At 40.8% G+C, this 12,908-nt stretch overlaps 1 protein-coding gene across 7 annotated transcripts in view; it reads left to right on the forward strand.

Annotated features, from left to right (window-relative positions):
- NR3C2 (nuclear receptor subfamily 3 group C member 2) overlaps positions 1 to 12,908 on the forward strand; it is a 285,508-nt gene that overhangs the window by 250,923 nt on the left and 21,677 nt on the right. The gene's annotated exons all lie outside the window — the stretch shown is intronic.

The following is a 12,908-nucleotide window of genomic DNA, read 5'->3' on the forward strand; positions in this document are numbered from 1 at the left end:
AGATGCAAGCCATTGAATCCTCCAGATCATTAATGAAGATGTTGAACAAAACTGGCCCTAGAACCGACCCCTGGGGCACTCTGCTTGTTACCGGTTGCCAACTAGACATTGAGTCATTAATCACTACCTTGTTGAGCCCGATGATCTAGCCAGCTTTCTATTCACTTTATAGTCCATTCATCCAACCCACACCACTTTAATTTGCTGATAAGAATATTGTGGGAGACCATATCAAAAGCTTTGCGAAAGTCAAGGTATGTCACATCCACTGCTTTCCCCACATCCACAGAGCCAGTCATTTCATCATTGAAGTCAATCAGGTTGGTCAGGCATGACTTGCCCTTGGTGATCCATGTTGACTGTTCCTGATCTTCCAAGTGCTTCAAAATGGATTCCTTGAGGACCTGCTCCATGATTTTTCTGGGGACAGAGGTGAGGCTGATTGGTCTGTAGTTTCCCAGATCCTCCTACTTCTCTTTTTTTGATGATGGGCTTCCCTTTTTTTGATGATGGGCTCGAATCATCTGAGACCTCCCCCAATCACCACAAGTTTTCAAAGATAATGGCCAATGGTCCTGCAATCATATCAGCCAGCTCCCTCCGCACCCTTGGATGCATTGCATCCAGTCCCAGGGACTTGTGTATGTCCAGCTTTTGTAAATAGTCCTGATCTTGTTCTTTCACCACTGAGGGCTGCTCACCTCGTCCCCATTCTGAGCTTCCCAGTGCAGTAGTCTGGGAGCTGACCTTGTCTGTGAAGACAGAGGCAAAAAAAGCGTTAAGTATTTCAGCTTTTTCCACATCACGTCACCAGGTTGCCTTTCCCATTCTGTAAGGGGCCCACACTTTTCCTGACCACTTTCTTGTTATTAACGTACCTGTAGAAACCCTTCTTGTTACCCTTCACATCCCTTGCTAGCTGCAACTCCAGTTGTGCTTTGGCTTTCCTAATTTCACTCCTGAATGCCTGAGCATTATTTTTATACTCCTCCCTAGTTATCTTCCAAGCTTCCACTTCTTGTAAGCTTCCTTTTTGTTTTTAAGCTCATCAAAATTTCTTTGTTAAGCCAAGCTGGTCGCCTGCCATATTTGCTATTCTTTCTGCACATTGTGATGATTTGTTCCTGTGCCCTCAATAAGGTTTCTTTAAAATACAGCCATCTGTCTTGGAATCCTTTCCCCCTCATATTATCCTCCCAGGGGATCCTGCCCATTAGCTCCCTGAGGGAGTCAAAGTCTGCTTTTCTCAAATCCAGGGTCTGTATTCTGCTGTTCCCCTTTCTTCCTTTAGTCAGGATCCTGAACTCTACCATCTCATGATCACTGCTGCCCAAATTGCAACCCACTTCTACTTCCCCTACCAATTCTTCCCTGTTTGTGAGCAGCAGGTCAAGAGGTGCATGGCCCCTACTTGGTTCCTTCAGCACTTGTACCAGGAAGCTGTCTGCAACACTCACCAAAAATTCCCTGGATTGTCTGTGCACTGCTGTATTGCTGTCCCAGTCAGGGTGATTGAAATCCCACATGAGAACCGGGTCCTGTGATCTGGAAACTTTCAGTAGTTGTCTGAAGAAAGCCTTGTCGACCTCATCCTCCTGGTCTGGTGGTTTATAACAGACGCCCACCATAACATCACCCTTGTTGCTCTCACCTCTAAACTTAACCCAGAGACTCTCAACGGGCTTTTTTCCAGTTTCATACTGGAGCTATGAGCAGTCATACTGCTCTCTTACATATAGTGCAACAGTGATAGTCCAGTTCAATAGCTCCATCATGATAAACAGTCTCCACTAATAAAGATTAGTTCAATTATCTTTACAATAATGCTTTACAAAATATTGCTCCTTTTCTTCAAGCATTTCAAAGCACTTTTCAAACAAGTAAACCTCTAGGTAGTCAGTAGTATTATTTTGACAAAGGTTTAATAGGCTTTCAGAGCACTACACAGACACGTAGATGGACAACTTTAAAAGGGACCCTACAAATCCTACCTCTCAAGTGAAAACCCTCCGCCCGCCCTTTGTAGTTGGATCTTTGCTCTAGTGCTGAGTGTGAGCTTCAGATGCACTTCCATTCAGTTCTTTACACCAGTAACCTTTTTGATACCAGGGACCAGTTTGCTGCCTTCCTAAACTGGGTCAGGGAAATCTCAGGACCATCAAGGAGGCTGCCATGGACAAGTCATTGAGAAACACTACTTTAAACTAATCTGCTGCCTAGATGGAGTGTGGGATAATGGAGCAGCTTTAGATCTTGCTACCTCGTAGCATAGATACATCTGTCCTATCATCCTGAGTAGAAGATGGGAAATTCACATCATTTACTGGTGTTCCTGTGCCACGTTTCCACTCAGTTATGTGGTTTACTAGTCCAGCGGGTGTTATTTGAGGGAAGGGAGCAGCTTGAGATCTCTTCTGACCCCATTGCTGTGAATGCAAGTCCAGTTGTGGCTGAGGAAGGAGGTTAAAGAGTGAGAGCCAACAAAGGAGGAAGACCAGCAAGGGCGGGGAGAGCAGAGGATATACAGATTGGATGGGGTACAAACAATAAAAAATTATATCCTCGAACAAAGAGGGAGAAAAAAGGGAAAACAATACCTTCTTTAGTTTGTGCATGGGGGTGGTAATTGTGTTTCTTTCAGTTAGCAATATGTTAATACAATTAATTTGATTGTTCACTGAGAGAAACAAATCTTCTGTAACTGGCCAAAACATTTGTGAATCCTCCCATTTGAAAGAGTATAGCTAGATATTTACTCAACACCCTCCTCTCCCAATAAAAAAAGGAAGGAAAGAAGAAATTCAAGCCCTGATGGGAACTTTGTGGGTCATATCTGAAAAAGTTATCATTTGCTAATCACTGTCAAGCAAACCGTGCATGATTAAATTAAACCAATGCATAGGAGTGACATACTAATTTGTTATTGCTGCCATTTCCCACAATAAAGAAGCTAAAGGACTTTTAAGGTCATGTTGGGTGATCCAAATATTAACTTAGGGATTGTCTACATGGAGATACTTCAGGAAAGTTAAGACAAATTAACTAAAGTCATGTCTACACTATGGGGACTATGGTGGCATAGCTACTACACCATAGCTATGCTGGCCTATCCCTGTAGTGTAGATGCAGCCTAAGTGATGGAAGGGGTTTGTCTGTTGTTGTAGGAACACCACCTTTCCTGAGTGAGGGCAGTTAGCTGGACGCAGGCATTCTTCCATTGATCTAACTGTGTCTACACCAGGATTAGGTATGGCATAGCTACGACACCCAGGAATGCAGATTGTTCACATACCTGAACCTGTTGCTATGTTGACCTAAATTTTAAGTGTGGACCAGGCCTACACTGTGAAATCAAAGCTTATTGGTTTGAAGGAGCATTAAGCTAAAGTGAACCAATGCCACTTTAGTTCTTAATGAGAGCATCCATGCAGGAGTTTAATGAGCTTTAACTCCACGCCTTCAGTTAATTCATATCTTTCCCAAGTATCTTTAGGTAGCAATGTCTTCAGTTATTCTGGCTTTTTTGGTATGTTCTCAGTTGTGTGTTGAGAAGAAAATGTTCTACATTGAGGACTGATTTTTTTCAAAAAAATTAATAAAGTACATGCTTCTTTTTCTGCTTATTTCTCATAGTGGTGGTAGTGCAGGTGATGACTGAGGTTTTTGACATAAGTTTGACTGAGGTTTTTGACATATTCTTATCCCTACATTGCCTAACTTGTAAATAAAAATACTCCACTATCATTAAATACATATGCCCTGTCCTGTTTTGTTTTGTTTTGTTTTGTTTTTACATAGGTTCTAGGACAATTATGTTTAAATTTTTCAGGAGTTGCATGAGGTTTTATTTTACACTACTACAAGTATAGTCAGATGAAAGTTGAATATCAAAAATCCTGTTGAACACATTGAAAAAATATATATCTTACAATAGATAGACCAAGAAGAGAGTATGATATATGTTTAATAAACTAGTTAGTAACTATGCAGTGTTGTTGTTGTAGCCATGTTGGTCCCAGGATTTTAGACAAGGTGGGTGAGGTAATATCTTTTATTGGATCAACTTCTATTGGTGAGAGAGACAAGCTTTAGAGCTACACAGAGCTCTTCTTCAGGTCTGGGAAATATAATGAGAGAGACACCTTTCCCAGATCTAAAGAAGAGCTCTGTAGCTTGAAAGCTTGTGTGTCTCAACAACAAAAGTTGGTCCAATAAAAGTTACTACATTACCCACCTTGTCTCTCTATTTGGCAACTAATTTTTTGTGCAACATTACCCTCAGCTCATCCACATTACAACATCTGCAAGTAATTCCTAGAAGTAAACTAAAGACATCTATAGTTGTGCACAGTGTGGACAGGAGACGTGATAAATAATAACAATAATAAATAATTGAGATCACAACTAGTAAATGCCTCTGCTTTAAGCAAGCATACATCAATAAAAGAAAAACCTCAGTGACAGAACCAGAAAGAAAATGTACAAAACAAAAACAACTGTAGCAATCTGTATGCCTAGACTCAGATCATTTTTATACTAATAAAAATAGAAAGGTAGAAACTGTTTTAATGTGCTGCTTGGTGTTGACCAGGACAAATAGGCAAATGAGTGAAAGATACATGAGATGGGTTTCAATGGGTATTAATTACACCCTGGGGAGCGGCGCGGCACAACACTGCCCTTTCCCTGCTTTCAAATACTAGGCATTTAATTGGTTCCAGTGCAGGTTACAGGACTTTAACCACAATAGACTCTCCAGGGTCAACCCCACAGACTTAGTTCTGTTGTAACACCCCCCCCCAAAAAAAAAAAAAAAAAAAAAGGACACATGAGGATGGAGTGTCAAAGGCTACAATGCTGGGAGGGGGGGCCTCAATCTGTAAAGTCTCCCCCCAGGTCCAGCTGGTGGCAAGTTGCATCAGTAATCATAAAAGGATTATATGAACGTCAAATCCTATTGTTTTTAACCCAACCATGCCTCCAGGAGGTTGGAAAGAAGTTGGAAAAACCCATCGGACCGCATTCTAATTTGGCCCAATGGGAAAAACGAGATGATTGATCAGACCAGCAGCATCATAAGCCACACAACTTCCAATCTTCAGCTAAGGGAAGGGAGGATGAGGCAGCTAACTGGAGGGTAAAGGTACAGCTACACTGCAAAGATAAACCCATGGCTCCAAGTCTCAGAGTCTAGGTCAATTGACTCGGGCTTGCGCTGCGAGGCTAAAAATAGCTATGTAGACATTTGGGCTGGAGCCTGGGCTCAAAGACCCTCTCCCCTCCCCAGATTTCAGAGCCCAAACAGGAATATCTAGACTGCTATTAGTAGCCCCATGAGCCCAAGTCAGTTGACCGAGGCTCTGAGACTTGGTGTTGCAGGTTTTTCCTTGCAGTGTAGACATACCCTAAGAGGCTTTTGAAAAGCCTGTTCTAGCTTAAATAGGTAGTGGGGGGCACCTGCTGGCCCTTCACCCCCTTACCCAGCCAGTGGCTGAGTGGAGAACAGAACCGAAGCGGGGTAGGGAATATGGGTGAGTAGTCCCTCCCTACCTGCCACTCATCGGTTTTGGACTTCTCTCATTTCCTGCTGTCCAGTCAAAAGGTCCTCCTCCTCTGTTAAAGGAGATGAGAGGGTAGAAGAATAAGGAACCAGAGACAGCATTTAGAACAAGATGCTTCATTTACTCATACATAATGCTGTGGCTTGTGGTATCAGACGTAAAGTCTGGGGTTTTACAGCATGATCTATTTCTTGTGTACAAGCAATTCAAGCTAAAATTGGGAAGGATCCTGCATAGATTCTAATCTACAATTTATGCATATATGCATCAGCATACATGCAGTATGCATCAGTATATTTGTCTGATTTCATGGCATATGTAGGTGAATTTCAAGTTTCTTCCTAGCCCCAGGAAGTTAATAGTTGGTTTATGTCCTGAAGCTGAGGAATTACTTCCCTTACAATGTTAATTATTACTTAATAATAAGTTAATTATTCATATGAGTCTGTTGATCTTTAAAAAAAAAATCCTACTAAGCTCTTGGCCTCAGAGATGTCTTATGGATGGTTAATATGCATTTTGTAAAATGTATTTCCTTTATAATTTTAAAATGTGTTGCCTTTTAATATCATTGTCTCTTCATTTTGTGTGTTAGGAGAGTGGATAAATAGGAGAATTTAGTCTCTTTTCAATACAATTAATTCAGATTTCGGCAATTTCAGACTAAGGGTGGGTGAGTGAATGCCGATGCAGGGGGTCAGCCTGGAAAATGCCCTGCCCGATACGCCTTTTCTTTTGGACTGAGTGGCCTCCAGCTCAAGTGCTTCAGTTGACTGACTGCAGCAATATAGCATAGGGACAGAGGTAGTCTGTAAGGTAGGAAGGTCCCGGTCATTGAGTGATATATAGATCAGAGTCAGCACCTTAAACGCACCACAGAAACCAACAGTATAATGTATCCAATCCTCTCACCTTAATCTGCACACCAGATCTAACGTGTGACCAGCTGCATGAGTTGACATTCAGCACCAGGGATAATCTCGTGGTTGCCATGGTGGTTATGAAATCCTGAGCCCTTTCTCTTTTACCTGTAGGGCTACAGTTAATTTAGAAACCAGATATGCATACGAATAGATAAAATTATTTCTTCCAGTTGTTCCAGAATGTTCCCTAACCTTACATGAACTGAATTTCATTTGCCATAGTTCTGGTTTGTTAGTTCCTTCTGATGGTTCCACTGAGCTTTGTTAGTTCTTCCTGATGGTTCCTCAGATGCTTCACTAGTCTTATCTCATCTAAATAATATTGTCAGCGATAAATCTTGCCACATAACTGTGAGTGAATAACATTCCCAAGTAGCATTAGTAGCCAGGAATGCTTTGTTGCATCAACAGTTGGCAAAGAGTTTTTTGACTGTACCTTCTGGAAGCTGACTTCACAACTTTTACCCATGGCTTTTGTCACCTGCACATTGCATTTCTGCAGTGAGTTTTTCTTGGGGCTCCATCTAGGAGCTTGAGTTAGTGCAGAAGATACAGTAATGCTCGCTTTGCTGTTTGCCACTTACATTACCTCAGCTAGCAGTCTCTGCCTTGGACTTACCTCACTTGTTGCTCCTTCCTCAGTCACTCATCAGCCTTAACCAACCCCTTCCCTGTGCTGTGGGGTCCTGGGACCTGTCTCTGTAGCTCAGGGATTAGAGCAGTGATCTTGAAAACCAGAGGTAAGAGGTTCAAATCTCACTAGTGTCTGGGTAGCAGCTACATTGGTTTCCAATTCATTTTGAATTACAATTCAAGGTGTAGATTTTAAACTACAATTCCCATGTGGTTTTGGCCCTGGCTACCATAGGGACTGCCTCACTTTTTGCCTTATCACAACACTGGAGATTGATTTGGATAAAAGCAGCCCCTAGATGTGAACATAAGGAGATGGTAGGGCATATTACTTTCCCACTAGTCCAAGAGAAACAATTTTAGACCTCAGGGCTCTATGTTCACCCAGCTTTTTGCCTCATGCTATGGGTTGGGAGGGACTGAGTTCTGGATTGGATTTTCAAATTGCCTTATGTTATTTTAGAATGAAATTATCTGTGATTTTATATTTTTGCATGGGCACATTTAATAGTGAAAAATAAATAAAATATTCCCCTAGATACACATGCAGATGTTCCATTGACTTCATGTAGACATTGCACCCATGTATGTGAAGGAAGCAGTGGGCCAATTTTTTCCTAATCTGCGCAACTTTCTGCTTGTCCTGTGGGTCTTCTGGGTGGACAGGTGGGATAAGGACCGTTTTTCTTCTTTTCTCCCTTTTCCTATTGCAACTCTGCAAAAGCTTGATGCGTAGCTTTCTTGAGTTGATGCACCAACTATGGCACTCCACAGCCTCAGAGAGTTATAGATTGCTTGGTAAGGAACATGGAGAGGCCCCACCTTCCTCTGTGGTATTGGGGACTAGCATGGGCATCCTTAAAAAATTCCTAATTGCCTTGGGTGACTTAATAATGTGACCTTGGTATTTACAGCATTTGTTACATATCCCTTATAAAATTACAGGAAATATTACCTATCTAAGACAAAACAGAAAAGTTTTAAAGAGTGAGTGCTCTAGGCACTGAGCTACTTGATGCAGCTTATTGCAGTAGTAGTATAAATGCTGCTGATGCTGCTGTCTCCAGACACCCATGAGCCGGGTGGAATGTCTCACAGAATCAAGATTCAGCCACTGCTGCAATTCTAAAAGAGGAAAGGGTTAGAATGTAAACCTATTATGCCATAGTTTTCAAAATGTCTGTTTATTTCAATTTAATATTCTGTACCTTGATCCTCCAAATCCTTATTTCTGTGTAGAGCTTATACACATGAATAGTCCACTTCAAGTAGCAGGGATTGCTGTCTGAATAAATTGTACTCAAGCAGAGTAAAAGTGGCAGTGTTAGATTGTAAGATCTTTGGGGCAGTCACTGTCTTTTTCTATGTTTTGTACTTTTGATAGTTAATAAATAATAACAGTTAATGTTTATTTTTCTAGTAAGAAAATCTAAGGGTATTTTAGTCAGTGTTCAAAGTGTCGGAAATGTTTCCTTTTGATTTTCCTGTTCCTTTTCATCTCCTTAGTCCATGATGGATCATGGCAAATTAAAAATAACATGGCATGACTACTTTGTAACTAAGCTAGAAGGCTTTGAAAATTCTGATGAAGAGGGTGGAAAAAAGGAGAGAATATGGAATGCACCTAATAAGGGGAAGACAGTTTTCTTAGCATTCAGAAGAAGAAAATAATTTGCTAAGGAAATAGAGAAAACACCAGGAAGATTTTATAAGTCTTTCTTTGTGCACACTCTGATTCTTCTCTTTTACCAGCCAGTTTGTATGTTTGAAAAGTCATTTAGTTGGTTGAATTACTTAGCTGAACTTAATTCAGTCCCTCTATTATGTGCATAAATATTTTGAATAAATACAGAAAAATGTTGATCAATAAAAAAGTGGCTAGTGATCATTGAACAATTATAGTGCTCTATTATATACCCATATTATATTCTATTTTTACAAGTAAGAGAAGCAATCCAGTTCCTTGTGCCTGTTTACTTTTACTTATTTTTTTTGTCTTGGAATAGCATCTTTAACACTGCAACATTCTAATTAGTGCTGTCATAAATTTTAATGCAGGATAGTTTAGTCTGAGATTGCCTAAGACAAGAGCTACTTGGAGATATGAAGAGAAAGTAGAATTTGTTTGTTTTAAACTACAGCTAACAAATTTTTATCTCTAATATGGTGTGGTATGCTATTATATATATTGTTATGTAACTTGAAAAAATGTACTGGTTAATAAGAGTTTTGTTTGTATTAACTTCCTCATTTCAGACTGTCTCACGGGATTAAAAAAGAGCATTTTCTTCTTTATAAAAACCATCATAAATATATATGCTTTGATAGTCTTTGGTATTCTAACATAACAGAACTGCATCAGTTTGACTAAATACCTGGAAGTTCCTTGTTCACTTTAAACATGGTTTTCTTTAGGCAGCCCAATGTATTTTACTAAACTCTAACATAAACTTCAATAACTAGAAAATAATTTATCAGGTTCTCTTTTATTGTAGCACACATTTATCTTTGTAGCTTCACCTTCTCTGTAGCCAGGAAAATAGGTAGAACAGCTTTGGAAATTGAAGTTATTTGGGGTAGAGGAGTGCTAATGCTAGAACACAGAAATCTAGAACAGATGATGCACTACTATTCAGTCCTGATATCCTATTTAATACCCAGATGTCTTTCCACAGCATTAAGCTGCTAACTCCTTCATGGAATACCACAGTGATTTGAAGATAATATACGGTCATGTATTTAATTTTATTTTTATAAGCCACGCTCCTCATTTTGCATTCCTTTCCTAAAACCATTAGCTTATTTTTACAATAGAGCAGCGTTCAAAATGCTGATGTCAAAGTCAAGATGTCTGCCCATATGCTGAAAGAATATCTGACTATCCCCGATTTTTGTATAAAACTGACCATGTACTTTATCCTTTCTCTTTTTACTATATATCTTCCCCTCACACCACACACGCACACTTACTCAACTCTGCACACTGTATAGCAAGGAATTGGCTATGTGATTCAAAACGTGGCCTCAAAAACACCAGCCAATACGTCCCCTCTGGAGCACTGTCATGGCCATGTTGCCTTCAGCCAGAAAATGGTTGAAAGGATACTGACAACCTTATTTTATATTTTTTACTTAGTTTATTATTACTAATATCTTCAAACTTAAAGTTTCTTGACATCTTAAATGACAGCTTCTTGGAACGGTTAGTCTTGGAACCCACAAGAGGAGAGGCAATTCTTGATTTAGTCGTAAGTGGAGCACAGGATCCGGTCAAAGAGATGAATATAGCTGAACTGCTTGATAATAGTGACCATAACATAATCCAGTTTAATATTCCTGGGGTTGAGGGGACACCAAAGCAACCCATCACGGTAGCATTTATTTTCAGAAAAAGGAACTACACAAAAATGAGAAAGTTAGTTAAAAAGAAATTAAAACATACAGCGCCAAAAGTGAAATCCCTGCATGGAAACTTTTTAAAAACAGAGTAGTAGAGGCTCAATTTAAATGTATATCCAAAATTAAAAAACACAGTAATAGGACCCAGAAATTGCCATCGTAGCTAAACAACAAAGTAAAAGAAGCAGTTAGAGGAAGAAAGGTACCCTTTAAAAAGTGAAAGTTAAATCCTATTGAGGAAATTGAAAGGAGCATAAACTCTGGCAAGTGAAGTGTAAAAATATTATTAGGCAGGCCAAAAAAGAATTTGAAGAACAGCTAGCCAAAGACTCAAAAAGTAACAATGACAAAAATTTTAAATGCATCAAAAACAGGAAACTTACTAAACAACCAGTGGGGCCACTGGACAGTCGAGATGCTAAAGGAGCGCTCGAAGATAAGGCTATTGCGAAGACACTAAATGAATTCTTTGCATCAGTCTTTACGGCTGAGGATGTGAGGGAGATACCCAAACTTGAGCCTTTCTTTTTAGATGACAAATCTGAGGAACTGTCCCAACTTGAGGTGTCATTAGAGGAGTTTTTGGAACAAATTGATAAATTAAACAGTAAATAAGTCACCAGGACCAGATGGTATTCACCCAAGAGTTCTGAAGGAACTCAAATGTGAAATTGCAGAACTGCTAATTGTGGTATGTAACCTATCGTTTAAATCAGCTTCTGTACCAGATGACTGAAGGATAACTAATGCGATGCCAATTTTTAAAAAAGGCTCCAGAAGTGATCCTGGTAATTACAGGCCAGTAAGCCTAACTTCAGTACCGTACCGGGCAAATTGATTGAAACTAGGGATGTAAAATGTCGTTTAACAAAAAAAAAGCATTTAAACGATTAAAATTAATATAGTTTAAATGGTTAACTGCTAAGATATATTACATCCCTAGGGGATTGCAGGGGACAACGCGCCCTGGCCCCTCCAGTCACCCCCGGCGCCCGCCCCCCCCCCCCCCAATCCATCCACCTCCTGCCACGACCCCCAGAGCCCGCAGATCACCCCGGAGCAGGCCCTCCAGATCTGGGGCACCACCACCCCTGCAGCCCACCGATCGCCCTGGAGCAGGCCCTCTGGAGCCAGGGCACTGCTACCTCTCCCCTGGAGCCTGCCGGAGAGGGCAATAAGGCACCTCTGCACCCTGCTCTCCGCCCCTCGCCATGTTTCTGGCCCAGCCCTAGGACCGGGGACTCTATGCCCACCTAACCCCACCAGACCCTTCACCTGGGCACACCTCAACTGCTGCCTGGCTTGCTGCTGCTCATGCTGGCGCCACCACCGGCACCAAAACCCTAAACCGCCGGGGCTCAACCCTGCATGTGCGCGAGCACGTGTCCCAGCCCCCCGCCCCATTATCCCTCCCTCCCAGCAACACCATGTCCCCACTCACCCCCCAAGTGCACAGCCAACCCCTCTTTCTCCATGCAGCGAATGGTTAAAACAGTTAATGCTAAACGGTAGGATTAAAACTTACTGGTTAACCCTTTAAGCGTTTGATACTTTACATCCATAGTTGAAACTCTAGTAAAGAACAGAATCTTCATACACATAGATGAACACAATTTATTGGGGAAAGTCAACATGGTTTTTGTAAAGGGAATCATGCCCCATCAGTCTACTAAAATTCTTTGAGGAGGTCAACAAACGTGGACAAGGGTGATCCAGTGGATATAGTGTACTTAGATTTTTTCAGAAAGCTTTTGACAAGGTCCCACACCAAAGACTCCTAAGCAAAGTAAGCTGTCATGGGATGAGAGGGAACGTCCTCTCCTGGAACTGTAACTGGTTAAAAGGTAGATAACAAGGGTAGGAGTAAATGGTTAGTTTTCAGAATGGAAAGAGGTAAATAGTGGTGTCCCGCAAGGGTCTGTAGTGGGACCAGTACTGTTCAACATATTCATAAATGATCTGGAAAAAGGGGTAAACAGTGAGATGGCAAAATTTGCAAATAATACAAAACTACTCAAGATGGTTAAGTCCAAAGCAGACTGTAAAGAGTTACAAAGGGATCTCACAAAACTGGGTAACTGATCAACAAGATGGCAGATGAAATGCAAAGTAATGCACTTTGGAGTCTTTGTGGGTAGTTCTCTGAAAACATCCACTCAATGTGCAGCGTAAGTCAAAAAAACTAACAGAATGTTGGGAATCATTAAGAAAGGGATAGATAATAAGACAGAAAATATCATACTGCCTCTTTATAAAACCATGGTACACCCACATCTTGAATACTGCGTGCACGTCTCGTCGACCCATCTCAAAAAAGAAATTTTGGAATTGGAAAAGATACAGAAAAGGGCACTAAAATTATTGGAGGTTTGGAACAGCTTCAATATAAGGA

This window comes from Emydura macquarii, unplaced genomic scaffold (assembly GCF_026122565.2).
Source record: "Emydura macquarii macquarii isolate MOO-44397 ecotype Brisbane River unplaced genomic scaffold, CSIRO-AGI_Emac_v2 contig_1363, whole genome shotgun sequence".
NCBI classification, from domain to species: Eukaryota; Metazoa; Chordata; order Testudines; family Chelidae; genus Emydura; species Emydura macquarii.